At 40.6% G+C, this 17,938-nt stretch overlaps 1 protein-coding gene across 2 annotated transcripts in view; it reads right to left on the bottom strand.

The window, feature by feature from the left end:
- The window catches only part of LOC149803367 (glutamyl aminopeptidase-like), a 66,140-nt gene that overhangs the window by 17,402 nt on the left and 30,800 nt on the right, over positions 1-17,938 (bottom strand). The gene's annotated exons all lie outside the window — the stretch shown is intronic.

The raw sequence follows: 17,938 nt of genomic DNA, 5'->3' as shown, positions 1-17,938 counted from the left end.
TCTGTTGTGAATTAAAAATTTAAGTTAACAATAATGGCCAACATCGGAGAAGCACATTCTGCTAGACTAGCTCGAGAGCGACTAGAAGCAATAAAAAAATTTCTTCCTGTGCGAGACAGTGTCAGAGAAAAATTACAAGCACGGCAGCAAGCACAAGTTGAATTTGCAACAGGTGCAGAAGAATTATTTAAACCCGTTACAACAGCTACTGAAAAGGCTGCGGCGGTCACCAAAGAAGCTTTATTGGGAGATGAAAAGGGTATTCTTCCAGTGTTAAAACAAACCGCTGAGCAAACTGAAAAGATTGCTAGAAGAACCAAACAAACAAAAAAGATTTTACGAGATCTTCCAACTGATATAGCTGTAGCTCAACCTCCGCCCGTCGGCAAAGAAATACTTGAAGGTATTGGGCAAATTCGTGCTGAACTCGCGTCCAAACCAATAAAGGAAAATATTGGACTGATTGCAAAATTTAGGGAGGGTTTTGCTGAAGATATTAGAAATACTCCAAGAGAAGAATTGCCCAGAAAAATATTAATTGGTATGTTTAATAAATCTAGTATCTTAAAACCCGGTTTTGAAAACGTGAATGATGATAATTTTATTAAATGGCTATATCGTATATATAAAAACAAAAAACAAGCCAGAGATGATGATTTAGAATACAGAGGTCTCCTTGAAGAAGCAAAAAGAGTTTATACCGAACAGTTAAAACAACTAGAATCCTCCCAGCAGAAACCTTCTTCATCTTTACAACAACAACGGCAGAGGATAGCAGATACTGACCTGGTCCCGTTAAGTGAATATGAGGTTGCATCTGAACAAAGTCCACGTCGTCAAAAATCCGAGCCAACTAGGTCGCCGATAATTGGTTTAACAACATCTCCTGAAAGTTTACCGCAAGATGTTTTAGCCCCAAGAATTGTAGGACAACAACCAAAAACTGGAAAGGGTTTAAATATTTGTCCTGATAATATCATCAATGATGTATCACGGCTAGAAGTTCTCATAGGAGGAAAACAAGCTGGAAATAACTCTCCGGAAATAATTAATGAAGCGGCTGATATCTGTCAGCGACTATTTCGCGGCGGCATCATGGATACTCACATCTATCGGGAACTTATTGATGAGCTCGTCGATAGCGACTGAAGTCGCCGCGATTAGAGAAATAACTAATTAAATAAATGATAGTACACAATTCTCAACGTAGACCAGTCATGGTCAGAGTGATAAATTCACGACTACCCGTATACAGGATGACTTATGGAAACGGATTCGGCGATGTTGTTACGGGTTTATTTGCTGGAGTGGCACCTAAAGCAATACCGATCGTAAAACAATTAGGCATGAAAGCCTTTGATGCTGTTAAAGATAAAGCTATTGGCGCTGCTGGTAGCGCTGCCGGTAAAGCATTCACGGCGATCAAGGGCATACTAGCACGACTGGTACGCAGAAAACCTCCACCGGTAAAATTACCAGCCACCGCAGACATGCCAGCGGATGTCAGTAAAGTAATAAACGAAGCCGCAAATCAAAAGCTAGCTGCGCTAGTCAACGAAATTCCTGAACAAATAAACACGAGTTTGGTCGCGGGAAGTGGTCTTCGTTTTAGACGATAACTTTTACAATAAAATGTACAAACATGAATCCGACACAGCATTCGACATAGACGCGCCAGCCTCTAAAAATGAATCAGTGAGTGATTATCAGTATTATTCGTATGACGCACGAGATCCAAACAGAAAAGGACGAATTGAACTTCAGGTTCAGGATGCCAGTAGATATTTCCTGCCTGCTGAAGCATTTATTGAGGTAGAAGGTGAAATTATAAGAGACAATAACACAGAATACGGACCTGATGTTAAAATCGGTTTTGTCAACAATGGAATTATGGCGCTGTTTAGTAGCGCTATTTATATGATTGATGGAAAAAATATCGAAGCGATTCAGAATAATGTCGATGTTGCTACAACAATAATTGGTCTGGCAAGATATTCTGATGATTATACAAGATCATCTGGTCCATCAATGATGTTTGCCAAGGACACTTCTAATTTTCCTAACAGTGATCAGTACAATATTAGACGACCAAGAAACTTTGCCGGTAACGCTGACGCTGATGTGGTGCCGTTGGTTCGTGGTGCTAATGCAGAATTTAATTTAGGTTTCGCTACACGCAGACAAACGCTAGTAGGTAATCGTAGAAATTTTTCTTGTGCGATTCCGCTGTCTCATATCTTTGGATTTTGCCGGGATATCAGAAAGGTAATTTTCGGAGCAAAACATACAGTCGTGCTTGTTAGAAAAGGCGACGACAATGATGCGCTATGGCGACCTATAGGTGATGCTGGTAAAGTAGAAATAACAAAACTATCACTGTGGATGCCAGTGTTGTCCCCTGCAATTGCCCAAGAACAGCGACTGCTTTCTTTCATGGATCAGGGTGGCAAAACGCTGATATCGTGGTTTACAACAACCACAGATAGTATTCAAAGTAACATCAATGGTTTATTCACGTGGAATATAGCAACACAGCAGGGGGTTTCAGCGCCGCGACATATTTTCATTGCTTTTCAGGATGTTGCACGATTAAACTCATAAACACATCCGCATATGATATTTGATCAACTTGGTGTCACTGACGTTTCTCTGAAAATAAACGGGCATCAAGAACCAGCTGAAAATATACAATTAAATTTTGCTAACAACCATGTTGCACGTGCATATCACCGATTGACAAAGTATCTAGCGCGTGATCTAAATATCGACACTGGTTTGCAAATATCACAGTTGGATTTTATATCTCATTATCCAATCTATTACTTCTCGCTGGAGCATCTTGATTTAACCAGACAGTCTGTCGTTGATATTCACCTCAGGGCTACCGTGAATAGAGGAGCTATAGCTAATTACAGAGCCGTCGCGGTCATACTTTCCGATAAAGCAATGTTACGTGAAGGTACTGGCGGTCGAATGAGAGTCATCGATGCTCCCGTGGAAAACTTGTAAACATTTAGATCAATATCGTATTAAATAAAATGTCATACAGTCATGTTAATGTCACACTGACTTCTGGTCAGGTGAAGAAATTACAATCGAAAAACGCGAGCACATGTGGGACATCAATAACACTAAAACACGATCAGCTAGCGGGCGGTCCAAACAAACTGTCATTAACTAAAACCCAACAAAAACATTTCAATAAAGCGAAACAAGCAACGACTGGAGTTCGACTTGATCTCTCTCCAGCCGCGGTCAAAGATATGGTCAAAAAAACCGGCGGAATGCTTCCATTTCTTCCAATAATTGCCGCAGCACTAGCACCAGCAGCAGCCTCAGCAGCAAAGGCAGCCGCGTTAGGAGCAGTTGGAACCGCAGCTGGAATGGCACTAAAGAAAGCCACCGGGAAAGGATACAAAAAAAGGGATCCGGTCTAAGACTTCCAGGAACTCCGGCGTCATGGTACCCCAAAAAAGTTCTAAGTGTTTTGAAAAACGCTAGCGTTTTCACACCGATGTTGAAGCTTCCAGCTTCTAATTTTGATTTGCTTGATGCTGTTAAACAATTACGTATAAAGAATTTCAGAGGTGTATTTATGCGAGATGAATTACCAGCACGACCGGCGAGCACAGAAACCGGTATTATTAATCTCGACAACAAGAAAGGTCCTGGAACTCACTGGGTTGCTTACGCGATCGATCCACATGGAATTATCTATTTCGATTCGTACGGGCTAGCACCGCCAGTTGAGTTTTTCAGGTACGTCCAAAGATTTTCCAACATTCCAGTTTGGCAGTCAACGTTACCAACACAAACACTGATTGATCCTCCGATATGCGGTCGTGAAGTATTAAATGTTCTTGATGCGATCTCGAAATCAGCGAGTCCTCCTCACAAAGTCGTGCATGAATACACCACAGATGTGATTTCCAAATTTAAACAACCCCATAATTGATAATCAGCGTATGCGACCAAAGATGAAATTGATAATCTTTTAACGTTAACCGGGATAGACCCAGATGAGGTTGTTATTTTTCAGGACAGGCACGGCAAACTAAAAACCAGTAACATTAAGTGGAATGACATAATTCGCAGGGTTATTGGAGCTACCACGGACAACATCGTTGTATTCACTGACAGCGGCAGAATCAGAGATTCGTCGATATCAATTGCAGCTCTCCGAGATGATATGCAAAAACTTGCACTAGCCCGTGTAGCGAAGACCGGTGATACAATGACAGGTGAACTCAGCATGAACGGTAACAAAATAACTGTGTTAGCGGATTCGGAAGGTCCTGAAGATGCCACCAACAAAAAATATGTAGACACCATTGACGGTAAACTAGCCACGTTGCGGGCAGAGTATGATGTTCACGTGGGCTCGTTTACAAGACTTCGAAGAAACTTCGCAAAGGCTGATGAGTCCATTGATAAGTTCTTTGGGACTCCTCCAGTCATCGACGTAAAACTTTCTGAAATCAAGACCGACATTGACACGATCAAACAAACACAGCAAAACATCGTAGCGGGGATTCCTGAGATCGTTAACAAAACCAGTCTGATTAAAGTCCCCACTGGAGTTACTCCCGGGCATATCACCAACATCGTATTCACGGTATCATCGGGATTCGCAACATGGTCCCGACAAAATAATACTATCAAATACACAGCAACAGCCACTGGCGTGTACAGGTTGTCTGTGTTTTCCGCCGCTAAATTTGAAATCTTCACAACGTTTCCATGGCGTCATTCCACCGACAGGTTTTCCGGGGTTGTAACTGTAATATTGAACAGCGGAACCGAAGAAATATTTATACTTGAAGCCGCAGACAAGAAATTAACCGCAACATCTTACTGGTGGTGTTTGGAATTCGTCGCAGAAACACCTCAATTGGTTACGTTGTGATTTAGTCACAACGTAAATAATAATAAAAATGAAATCAGCATCAACGACAACATTAGACGCTCAGCAATACCGGTATGATCAGGTACGCGAATGGCAGTCAACGCTGAAAAACACCATTGACAAATGCGTAACAAAAATAAAAAAATACAAACGGCGTGTGACCGAGCTAGACACAATAGTGTATTCGGTATCCGCGGTAGTTGCATCCACGAGTGTGCTATTGTCTGCGTTAACTCCGGTAACGACCGCAATCGCGATCACAATCACAATTTCATCATCAACGACGATCGCAGGAGTTGCTAATATAATTGCAAAAAAATATCCTCGTGCGCGATAACAAAATTACACGAATATGACCGGGTAAACAGCGCGGCCAACAGCGCCTACTCGAAATTGTCCTCGTTGATATCATCCAGCCTTGACGATACAACAATATCAGATTCCGAATTCACGTTGATGTCCAGCATATACAACGATTACGAGCGTGCAAAGAATTTTAATTTGAAAACGATGAGGATAAATAATGACGGAGATACTTCAGCATCGAGCTTTGCTCGACATAGCCGCAAATACAACTCCGGTAAGGACCACAATGATATCAATATCCTCGACGCAACCTGAATTTAATGTTAATTTTCCAACTGCAATTCCAGTTACCGAAATAGCGCTGGCACAATTACGAGCATATCACAGCTGGCCCAACATCAGGTCGACATCATTTCACGGACAGTTGCCGATAATTCATTTGTATTTTCATATCAGAATAACCCTGACGGGACACCAGATTGGAATACTATTACACTTCCCACTGGGAGTTATCAGATAGAAGAAATCAACAAAGAAATACAGCGTCAAATCAAACGTATCACCGGAAAAGAAGCAAAAATATCAATCACTGCACACGAGCCAACGCTGTCCACGATCATCGAAATCTCAACACCGGGTTACGCCGTTGATATCTATAACAGTTCAATCAGAACCGTGCTAGAATGGCCTGAAAATCCACCACTGACACAACTGCCACCACCGACACCAACGAAGTCTGATTATATCACCGATAAACAATCATATCACGGACTTACACCGCAATACAAACAACATCTTGATGATCTAAAAAAAACAACGTCGATTGGCTTGGCCCCCAACCCCCCTGGAGATGACAGAGATCTTATGTGGTATTTTACCCTCCCAGAACTTAACGGTGAGCCGCGGTTGCGGGAGGGATTTAGTGTTCGTATAAGCGGAATTACTGAATATTTTAAAATTGTTAATGTGTTTCACCGAGCGCAACTGGCGCATCTACGACAACGCCTCCAAGAACATCTTTCCGATGTGACAGGTTCACGTGAAGAAATTATTAAACGAATTGAGATATTAAATCAGATTGCCTACGATATGGAACATTATAACCAGCTAATGATTCTGTCAATAATTGGCAATAAACCCAGCGATAAACAAAAATTTCTGAATAGGTTCTCGCTGACCGAAGCTGAACTACCGAATTTTAAATTTCCAGGATACGTCCCCGTGGCCACGCTACGAAAACACGTCACTGATATCGTCGATGAATACTTCCCGGATATTCTTGACCAGTACAAGCGAATATTGCCACCGCCAACTATCTTAGCACACAATAATTCCACAGTGAGCGATGGCCGGCATATTTCTCCGGGAATCGTAAATATCACTGATGTCGTCGCGGTCAATCTTGTATGTGACGTAATCGATGGCAGCTACAACATAGACACAACAATATCAAATCAAGCCCAGCAAGGGTTTATATTTTATTCATTTACTCCTAGAGAACCACCTGGGTTTTTGATTGTGCAAGAGCCAATCAATCCTGTATTTCTGCGGTGTCATAACCCTACGCTGACAAGGATAAATTTTAAAGTCACTGACCAACAGGGTAGACTTTTGGACCTGCGTGGGGAGACTGTTAGTATTAATTTGCTGGTGAAGTCGTAAAAAATCTTCGATTTTTTTCAAGGACTTTCAATTAGCGATATCGCTATCATAATAATGTCCAAAAAATCTTCGAATTACCAACAGTATGATTCCGATGAAGATCTCTCTGACAGTTCTGACATTTCCATGGAAACACAGCGTGATTGTGAATCACAGCGTGATTCTGACAGTGATTTTGTTGTCAGTGATGAAGATGTCTCTGACAGTGATTTCGCTGACAGTGACAGTGAAACACAGCGTGATTGTGAATCACAAAGTGATTCCGATGATAGCCCGGTTGGCGTTTCCAACGACATCACCATCAGCGACAGCACTGTCGTAATAAATTATATTAAATGAACGCGAAAATAATAGTATGTATCAACACGTGAAATGTTTAATACACAACAAAAGCGCGCTTGAAGAATTCATCCGAAAAATATTTACCGGAAACCATTTTCCGGGCGTTGTTAAAATAATCATCGATAAGTACGACAATGATGATTTTTTACTGACAGATTTTCAGCTGAAGCAACTCCGCGAAAACAATATCACGATGATTACTTGTGACGCAGACCAAATCCTCAATGTTGCTCACTCGTGCATTTCACGGGATCATCTTGATAAAATACTGCAGTAGAAATGTCGAAGACATTTCCATCCTTTAGGATTTTTAAAAATATCGAAGATATTTCCATCCTTTAAAAATATTTTACTTTATATATTTTTTTACCACTGACCAAAGTCACGGATTCATGGGTGTATTTGCTAGTAGCAATCAGTGAAATCGGACAGTTGCATAATTTACACAGTAAAAAAAAAATATTACTTTTTTTTTACTTTCGATTTCACTTCTAGGTACCCGATTTCACTTCCTTGATGAAATCAAGGACGACGTCAAGGAAGTAATGCAATCAAGGTGAGGTATTTACTTCGTCATCCGTGACGAAGCTATCATTGCTTTCTAAATTCTCTGGATTTTCACCCTTGACTTCGTCAGCGGACATACAATGCTTTAATTTTCTGACCCGATTGTTAATTATCTTCTTTGTTTCATACTCGGCTGCCAGTGCCAGCCTGATCTTTTCGATTGCACGAGACAGTGGAACAAATTCATTTATTTTTGTCTCCGCTACGCTGGCCAGCGATTTATACAAATTATTTTGAATCATCTTTATGAATCGATATTGAGCAGGAAGAATATAACGCCCTGCGCGCTTAGCTTCGTATAATGATTCAAAATCAGACAGAATAGTTTCAACATTTAGTAATATATTAAATCCTTGTTTTTCTAACTTTTTAATAGCATCAATCACATTATTGATATTTTCTTGATTCATATTTATATATATTTTTATATCTTTAAATATTTAAATATTTAAAATAAAAAAACATCACATCTCCTTTGAGTCTCTAGGGTGTCTTATGACATCCTACCAAACTCAGGAGGGGGAGGAAACACTACCCCCCGATTGAGCTCCTAAACTGCCAAATAACAGTCTAGAAAGCCCAGAGGGTGTGTTTGCGAAACGACGAGACATTCCCCATTTGTGAACCTCCTAGCTTACCATTTGATATGCTAGCAAGGCTCATATGGGGACAACACATAACATATAACTTATCCTAGTACTTAATTCTAACTTATCCTAGGGACGGCACAAACACATAGTATTTACATCTGTAAAGCTTCTAAAATGCCACCGCCTTTTAGCAAGCTTACACAGTGGTATAACTTAATTCTAACTTATCTTAAGACGGCACAAACATGTAGTATTTACAGTAGAAGCATATTTACAGCAGTTGTATTTTACAATTGTATATATAACTTATCCTAGGACGGTACACAAACATATAACTTAATTCTAACTTATCCTAGGACGATACAAACATATAGACAACACAGACAGATGCGGAGTTATAATTCTACATCCAACGAAGTTGCACCCCTACCCCTGAAATCAATCCCGTTTGGGGCAAAAGATCACCCCTGACGGGTGATAACGGAGAAAGTTGTGCAACTTCGTTGGCCCCCCCCCCAACTATTATAAAAACCCTATAAATCGGGCCCGTCGATAGTATGTCCGTAACGAGGATTCGAACATAACATTTGATAGCGCCGGGACGAAAGTCAAACGCGTTACCATTGTGCCACTTTCCAATCTGATAATACAGGGTTTAAAAATTATTATATACTGATCTACCTGTCGTGAAATTTATACAGGTGGGTTATTTACTTCCTTGTGCAGAAAATCGTCTGCTCGCACCTGTAAAGTGTTATAGCGCTCTGTTGACAAAGTCACCTTGACAAAGTCAAGGGGGAAATAATTGTATCATTGACTTTCACACAGTCGCTGCAGAGTTATCTCCGTTTGGAAAATTCTCGTGATAACGAAATATAATTTTCTGATTATTATACTTTTTTGCCAACGCGGATTTATATATTTTTTCTGCGACTTTTCGTACTGAGGGTGCACAAATACCAAAATGCTTACTGGCTGCATATATCGATTGAAATATTATTTGTTCATTCGTACCTAAATTTATTGAAACAACCTTCTTGGCTCTTTTATTGTTACGGCCAGTATTACCAGCTTTGCAATTTTCGCTCTGCGTCACAACTCTCAGATTGGATAAATTATTATTAAGTTTATTATTATCAATATGATCAATTACAAAGCCGTTTTTGATCTCTCCGCGGAAACACTCGTGCACGAATCTATGATTATAGTAGCTTTTACCGCCAGAAACCTTAAAATGGAGATAACCAGAATTAGTAACAACACCAACTGGTTTTTTCAACCTGCAGTGTCTCACTATTCCCTGTCGTGATGCTTCGTAATTCTTGATTGTGGGATGTGAGACAAATTCTTGATTCATATATACTTCATGTATTTGTCTAGTTTATAATTTGTCTGAAAACTTAGTTATATAATCACTTTCGGATTTTAGCGCGTCTCCGTTATTTTTTTTATTGTAATATCGCCTGAGTTCCCGGTATCGTTTCCCCCCACACCCAGCACATAATTGTGTTTTACCCCTAACGCCACTGCCACATCGCAGGCAACGAATAGGTCTTGTGCTTCCTCGTTTGATGCTCTGTATGTGTTCACCGCAGAATTCTTTCCTGCAGGGCTTACCACAGACTGTTACGGATCCAACTTTTAACCATTTGCAGTTGTTCATTGTATATATAATATTTTCTTATTTAAATATTTGTCTTAAATATAATATGACAGTGTTTTCGAAATTATCCGCAGTTGGCGCCGGGAGATTCGATCTTGACAGGCTAAACCCAGATCCACGACGACGGCATCTAACTGATCTGTTTAATATTATCAACGAGGGTAAAAAAGAATTTCGCGACGACGGCGCATCTCATGCATGGTCGACATTTAAAATTATCTGCGACGCTGACGATGTCAGTGATGAGGTCATCATCGATGCTACAATGACTGATGCCCGAGCAAAAACAATTATTGATTATATTGATTTTCATCAACGTGAAAAGAAATATTTTTTCAGAATAAAATTTATTGTCAACGTTGAAGACGATACGTGGATTATCTGTGACAAACTCGACCCTGTTCTTGCTAACGGAAAGACCGCTCTGTTAAGCAGCAATTGTAAACCAGGAATGCTGACCGGGATTGATATACCATATTACGCTCGAGCGTATCCTGTAACCGCAGTCATTTAAGGAATATATCCTGTAAAAAAACCAAAAATTGATAAACTCGCTCCGATGCGAATGACTGCGTCGACGACTACGTCGTTGGTGTTGAATTGTGTAGCCGAGCGAGTAATGGAACACTTTAAAAACGCAAAACGAGGAAGCGGTTTAACCGATCTGCGACGTGAAAAAATAACATCATGGGGTGAATCGGTTAAGAATACCGGGGCAACAATAAATGATGTTGCTGCGCTATCAAGTAAATTAAAATGCTCAATAACAGTAAAAACACTAACCGGAGAGATATTATAGAATTCGAAGCATTATAAAAAGTCAGGAACACCGATTGAAATTATTGATCATAATTCGCACGCGTGGACTGATGCGGTTACAATATTTCCACGAGACCGTGTTGTCAAGTTTTATTCTGGAAACATATACGAGGTTATTTACGCGCTGAGTAAAACCGACCCTGTGTCAGTGTGGTTATTTAGGAGCTCTGAAGATTCTGAGCATGATCAATTTGTGAGACCCAACGGAGAATTATACAGAACAGAATCGTTGCAACAACAAATGAAAAAACTCGCAAAAACGTATGTGAGAAATGCTAGCGATGAACAGTTATTGGTTAATTGTTTTACAGTTCCAAGTGTTGCCGCTCACGCCGCCAGAGAAAGAAATTCGTGGAGACCAACCCGAAGTCAGTTTCTTTCAGATATACAGTTAAGTTGTGTCGAGTATGGTCATGGCGGGTTGTGGAATACCCGGTATAACTACCGGGATATGATTTCCGTGGATATGATTGCATGCTACCCAGGAAGCTTTCTCGGGAACGGCGAGTGCCGCGAATACTTTGCGCGGTTTGGACATCCCACGAACTCGATGACACGAGTCGCCGTAAACGGCAGTTTACCCGACGCTGACCTGACAGGATTTGCTCGTATGACTTCGTTTGAATTGGCTACGGGGCTTCATCCGATTTGTTATGTTTGGTTTGGCAGACACTTCGTCGAAAAGCGCTGGGTACCAATAGTGTTATTGCGATATATGCTTGACAGCGGCATACTGGTATCGTTGACTGTCAGTGAAGCAATCATATGTTATCGACCGCAGACCTCAGTTTGGTTACCAACACCGGAGCGTGTTACCCTCGAAGAAGTTATCGGCGAGTATGCACGAGAGTGTCCAAATACCCCGATGGATGTCATTGTCAGTGAGGCTCCTAAAATTCTCAAGATCAAACTCAAAAACAGTGAAAGCACAGCGAAAGATCTTGGACGAAGAATAATCGGTAAATTTACTCAGGGTGCAGCATTTGATCATAAAATGCATCACTCGCGGTAGATTATCGATGAAGCTGAATTGGATTTTATAATCGCCGACGCGGTTGCCAGAGACATATTTTGTAACAGGGAGGATGTGTTCTTGTCCGACGGGAAAAAGTTGGGCACAATTGTAAGTTATATCGACGGAGAATTGCCTCAATACACACATTTGAGATCTTCAATGCTGGCTTATGTTTCTATAAATTTGTTATCGATGGTAAATCGATTTCCTGGTATGGCAGTCAGAGTTGCCACGGATTCATTTTACATCGACAAGAAATATTCAGAATCACTGACCGGTATAATGAAATTCTGCGGCGGAGATGAATGGGGTTCGTGGAGAATAAAAGCCGAGATGTTGCACGAGTATTGTGAATCCGCTGATGTTGCAATCGAGGATAATTATTATAAATCCGAGATGTCAGAAATATCTTCCCCACCGTCTGTGGATGATCCAATCACCAGACATAAAACTGTTTATTTGAACGGGCCGGGCGGGTCTGGTAAAACAACTCGAGCGATTGAATTATTTCGAAAATCAGATATGATTGTGCTAACACCCACACACAGGCTTGCCAGAGAGATGAAACAGCGAGGAGTCAATTCTTGTACTTATCACAGCTTTTTTAAATACAGCGGCGGTGTGTGGACGTCAGATCGAATGGGAACAAAATATATCAATGATATAATAATTTGGGATGAGATTTGTACGGTATCGCTGGAAACGTTAAAAACATTTCTTGATTGGCTGTTAACGAAAAATACTGCAGTGATTATGTGCGGCGATCACGGTCAACCACCTCCGTTTGTCGGCGCATCTCCGCATGATTGGCTGAGGAATTTTGTTGATTATCACGAAGAAGTGTCTGATGATTACCGAGCACTTGATGCAACGCTGAAAGAATTTAAAACACTAATCAGGCTACAACCGAATAAAATTCAATGTGAAATCATACGCGAGATGATTCCTGAAACTTCGATGAGTGACTTTTTACGAGTGTGGAAACCAGACGATTTGATAGTGGCAAGTAGAAAGATAGTCAGAGACACACTTCAACAACAGCTATTTCGGTTGCAACAAGAAAAGTTTCCAATGCTGCCAACGCCGTTATGTTATAGACCAACTGATACGCGGTTACAAAATATAGATGTTGATATTCCAGGAAAGACAGAGAAACAGATTTTAGTATTGAATGATATTGTGTTAGTTGACATCAATGCTGTCGAGGATGCACTAGCGATGAATAAATCCCCGTGGACGCTAGGATACGCAATGACCATTCATTGTTCTCAAGGACTGACTATTTCAGATACAACTGTCTGGATCATTGATGATCGAATCGAATGGTCAAACTTAGTTTACTTAGCGGTGTCCAGAGTCAGAAGAATATCTCAACTGCGAAGAATTGTCTTGAAAAATCCTTCGGATTTTCATTCAAACGCTGATAGCGATGAAAACAACAGCAACATAATAAGAAAAAAACTCGCCGGTTACAAACAGAGTGACAAAAAAAATAATCGCGATTTTGATCTTGACGATGACTTCATTGTTGCGTTGAAACAACAACAGAATAATCACTGTGCGAGCTGTAATTGTATAATGCTATGGCAGTATTCGAATAAAAATTCAAGACAATTTACCGTAGACAGAAAAGATAACAGTCGTGGTCATACACGTGATAATGTCATGTTGACCTGTCTTGAGTGTAATCGACGTCGGGGTGTCAGCGCTAGTTAAGTCACTTCAGTGATTTTGGCGGCAATTGTGTGTCCTCGGGAATTACCTGAAGTTGCTCACGGGTGAATCCGCGTTGAGGAGCAGTTGAATCCAGCCTGTAGATTGCTGGTCTGCCAGTGGATCTTGTCACGGTGGATATCTTGTGTGTGGTAACACTCCAAATGGGATCAGTCGCTCTTCGTTTACCACCTTCAAGTTCACCTGGTTCATATAAATATCTTACAGTAACATTACCCAGTATTTGCTGTTTTTCTTTCTTTCGTTGTAGTGGTATATTTTTTTGAAAAACACCTTGTGTTTTTGTGATCGCGATGGAAGGTTTCATGTTGGTGGTTCGGGTAATTTCATTATTTAGCGCAGTTATCACGCTCGGTAATCTTGCAACCCATTCGCGCGATCTCGTATCCTGAATGAATTCCCTCGCGTATTGATATCCAAATAACCGCTCAGCAAGTGTTCTATTGAATCGCTCAACAATTGCCTGATCACGGTGAATTTCAGTGTGTCCTCGTCGTATGGTGACGTTATGTTGTTTCATCAACGATGATACTGCACCTTGAAATTCTTTGCCAGGATCAACTTGTAATAAATTTGGCCATCGCAGAGGTCCTCGCCGATAAATTCTTTCAAACGCAGAAGCAACCTCAGATGCTGTTTTAGTTGTTAACGGTTCCGCATCTTTGTATCTACTGGCAACATCAACTATGGTTAACGCGTACTTGTATGTGCGTCTTCGGATAGTATCATGTGGCAGAAATAATATATCAGCCTGATGAACCTCATTTGGTACACTAACATCGAAATGCGCAAAGTGAATTTGTTTAGGGCGCGGTAGATAAATTTGCCATATTGCCTGTCGGGATAACCAATTTTTGGCAACCGCGCGTGTTACTGATGCCGCGCTGGCAAGTTTATCAATTGCTGCGTTACCTCTCCAGTATCCGCTTGGGGAATAATGAATCGACTCCATTATATACCAGTACCTAACGCTAATTTACCTTTCATTGCGGATTTTATCAACCAGGATGTTAACTTTTCTTTTAAAGATTTATCAGGGATGGCATTTAACGCGTGAATTAATTTCACGTCCGCGAGATGGCGCTGTTGCAAATCCTTGCTTCGGTAAGCTACATCATGAGCATGGCACGCGCTATCAATAGCGTTTATCGGATACTCACCGGGTTTTGGATGATCCTGAGCATCAAGTCTGATATCAAGTCGGGTTCCTGGACCACAGTAATTATATCCTGGAAGATGTTTTTCTCCTGGATATTTAGCCCACGGAGCTCCTGGCAGCGCTGTTAACTTGGCTGCGATATCACCTCCGCTTTTTTTTATTAATAAATCTAAATGTTTTTGTGCCACATCGTTCACACTTGCCTGTAAGCGCTTGTCGATTATTTTTTGTTGTAATTGTTGTTGTATCCGTAGTTGGGGTACGTGCTCGGCATTTCACACAATATAAATCCATATTTATTTTATGATATATCTAATGGAAATCACTGACTTTTCCGCGACAAAGCGACGAGAGCCAATCAAACATAACTCAGCGCTACCAAATTCAATCCGAATGATTATCATAGGTCCATCTGGGTCGGGTAAGATGCAGTTGTTACTTAATTTGACTTAATTTGATAATGAAGTGGATGAAGTGGGATAAATTATATTTGATAGCCCCGTCTGTGGACGATCAGCGGTGTTATCAAGTGCTAAAAGATTTTAACGAAAGTGCAAAATCGATAAACGACGAAGATGTTATTGATTTTATAACTGACATCGAAGAAGCTCCATCCGTCGACGACCTTGATGGATCAATTAACAACTTAGTTGTGTACGATGATGTAATGTTGGATAAACAAAAAAATCCAGCCAGAATATTCTCCCGTGGTCGACACAAAAACACTGATGTCATTTATGTGACTCAGCGGTATACACAAATTCCAAAAGTGATCAGAGATAATTGTAACGTTCTTGCAGTGTTTAACGGAGTTGACGCACACACGCTGAGAAATATTCATCAGACTTGGTGCAGCGGAGACATGGACATAAATAGATTCAGAAATTTCTTCAGTCATGCACAGCGAAAACCACACGGGTTTGTAACAATAAATTTACATGATCCTAGGACACGATACCGAGTTGGGTTAGATACATTTTTTAACTAAAAATCCTAAAATATTTTACATGATAGCAGCAGAGAGACTGGACCACAAAGTGTTTCGTCGACGTCACCACGTGAAGAAACATTTTTTATAGTGAGTTATCGCTGTCGAAATAACCCTTCTATCCAGAAAAGAGGATTTAGTCATCATAGTTTCTGGATAGAAGGGTTATTTTTGTGAAATAAGAACTTCTATCAGAAAAGTTTTCGATAGATGGTCCTGTTGGACGAAATAGTTGGTGGGCTCAGTCTCTCTGCTGCTGCAGTACATGTGAAACAGGTGTTTGGACTCAAGGGTTTGCTGCTTGCGCTCACGCACACACGTACACAGAGAAACACACATACAGATAGAGCCTGGATTGCTGTGTTCTATACCAGCACCCCGGGGCCGGTCTAATATTTTAGCCTCCCTTCCCAGGGGTTTTGGAACGTCATGGATGTGTGCCTTTGAGTTGTTTCCCATCCATGTCCCCAAACAGGGCATATAAACCGAATTATTCATTTACTGTAACGTATTTACCCCCAAGACAACCGCAGATTTCGACATCCATGCTTTCGTATTCTACCCTAGCATCCCTTTTTCCTGACTGGAACCAATATATGCTGCAATCGGTTGCAGAGTTTCTTATCGGCTGCTATACAGCATTTTTGTTCTAGTACAACCGCGACGTTTGACAACCAAAGCTCGTGGCCATTACATTTTAACATGTCGGCCTGGAATCTACCAGATATTGCTGCAGTCAAATTATGGGCTGTTGGACATAAATCTGCCGACCCTAGTAGCGCTACCACCCTTTATCGACCTGCCTCTTCGTTGGCAGACTTCTTTGCTTTAATCTAAGATACACCAAGTGGACATTATATTTTGAGGGTATGTGTCAACAAGCAGTAATTCGCATAAGGCCTAAGGCAACCATAACAGCAAACTCGGATACTTCTAGAACATTTCGATACACAAACTACGCGAAAATACCTTCGACAGTAACCGAGTCCACGACACTTCCAAGGTAGACGAGCTCGTTGGCTACAAAGAATGCATGCATTTTTGCCCATCTTCTGATCTTCCGAAGTTTGTGGACTATATCTACATCTTTGGCTATCTGGTCAGCAAAGGATGTTGTCTTCGTCAGAGCCTTACTGGTTTGCACGTAGTGTCCAATATACAATGCACAATGTGGAAGACCCTGGCTGGAAAGTCAGATGGAAGTGTGCCCAGCTACATCCAGAGAAAACCGTACACACAGTGGAGAGAAAAAGTGGTTGATTTCTCTGCGGTATTTGAAAAGGTATTGAAGGTCTGGGAAAAATCTATGCAAACCCTGACGGCGATGCACCGGCTGTATTTGTCTCTGTCGTTAACGTTAACTTTTCCGATATCCTAAAGAACTTCTTTCCTCTAAATGGGTCATGTTGAAAACGAATTCTTTGTAAACACTAACTCGATTATTCTATTTAAACGCATCCTTTCCTCTACCCAGCAAAGATCGACTACATTATAAAGCCTGTTAAGGAATTCCGCACAATAGTCATCGATTTTTCTAACCAGAGAAACATACACCTTTATAGAACCATGAGGTGACCGACTACATTTTATAAGCATACGACTATCAAAGGAATCCTTCATACAAGAACAGTTAATAATTTGAAAGCATTATACAGCAACCTATATTATTACATTTAAACGCAAGCATTGAAACTACGTGAAAATCACCTATAGAAGGTGCAAAACAGGAATGTGATTCACCAACTATCAAGGAACAAAGAGTATTTTTTGCACAGATTCATCCATCTATATTTTAGGTATATTTACATAATTCTGTATTTCATGTCTGACATAAAATATTCATAGAAAAGCGCGAGTTCAATCTTATTCTAATTTAATATTATAACGCTAAAACCGTGTTCGCTTGATGTATGTTGTTTCCTGACGGACATCGCCGAATCATGAAAAAATATCAATATATCAGAGAAACTTTAATTTAACTAGAATAATAACAGTAAATAAGGATGTGTTAATGCAGACAAAAAGCTACTTAGTTGGAAGGTCTTTCGTCGATTTTCTGTTTTCGTATGGTAATCTAAAATACAATGACACCACGGTCGTTTTCCCTAGTAGCACCGACTGATTGACCTAGCTGACTTATGGACTAAGTGAAAAAGTTCGTAAAAACGAGACACGAAATTCCATTTA

This window comes from Sinohyriopsis cumingii, chromosome 3 (assembly GCF_028554795.1).
Source record: "Sinohyriopsis cumingii isolate HCF-2022 chromosome 3, ASM2855479v2, whole genome shotgun sequence".
NCBI lineage: Eukaryota > Metazoa > Mollusca > Bivalvia > Unionida > Unionidae > Sinohyriopsis > Sinohyriopsis cumingii.
The sequence above is the reverse complement of the archived record's forward strand: the minus strand, read 5'-3'. Positions and strand labels throughout refer to the sequence as shown.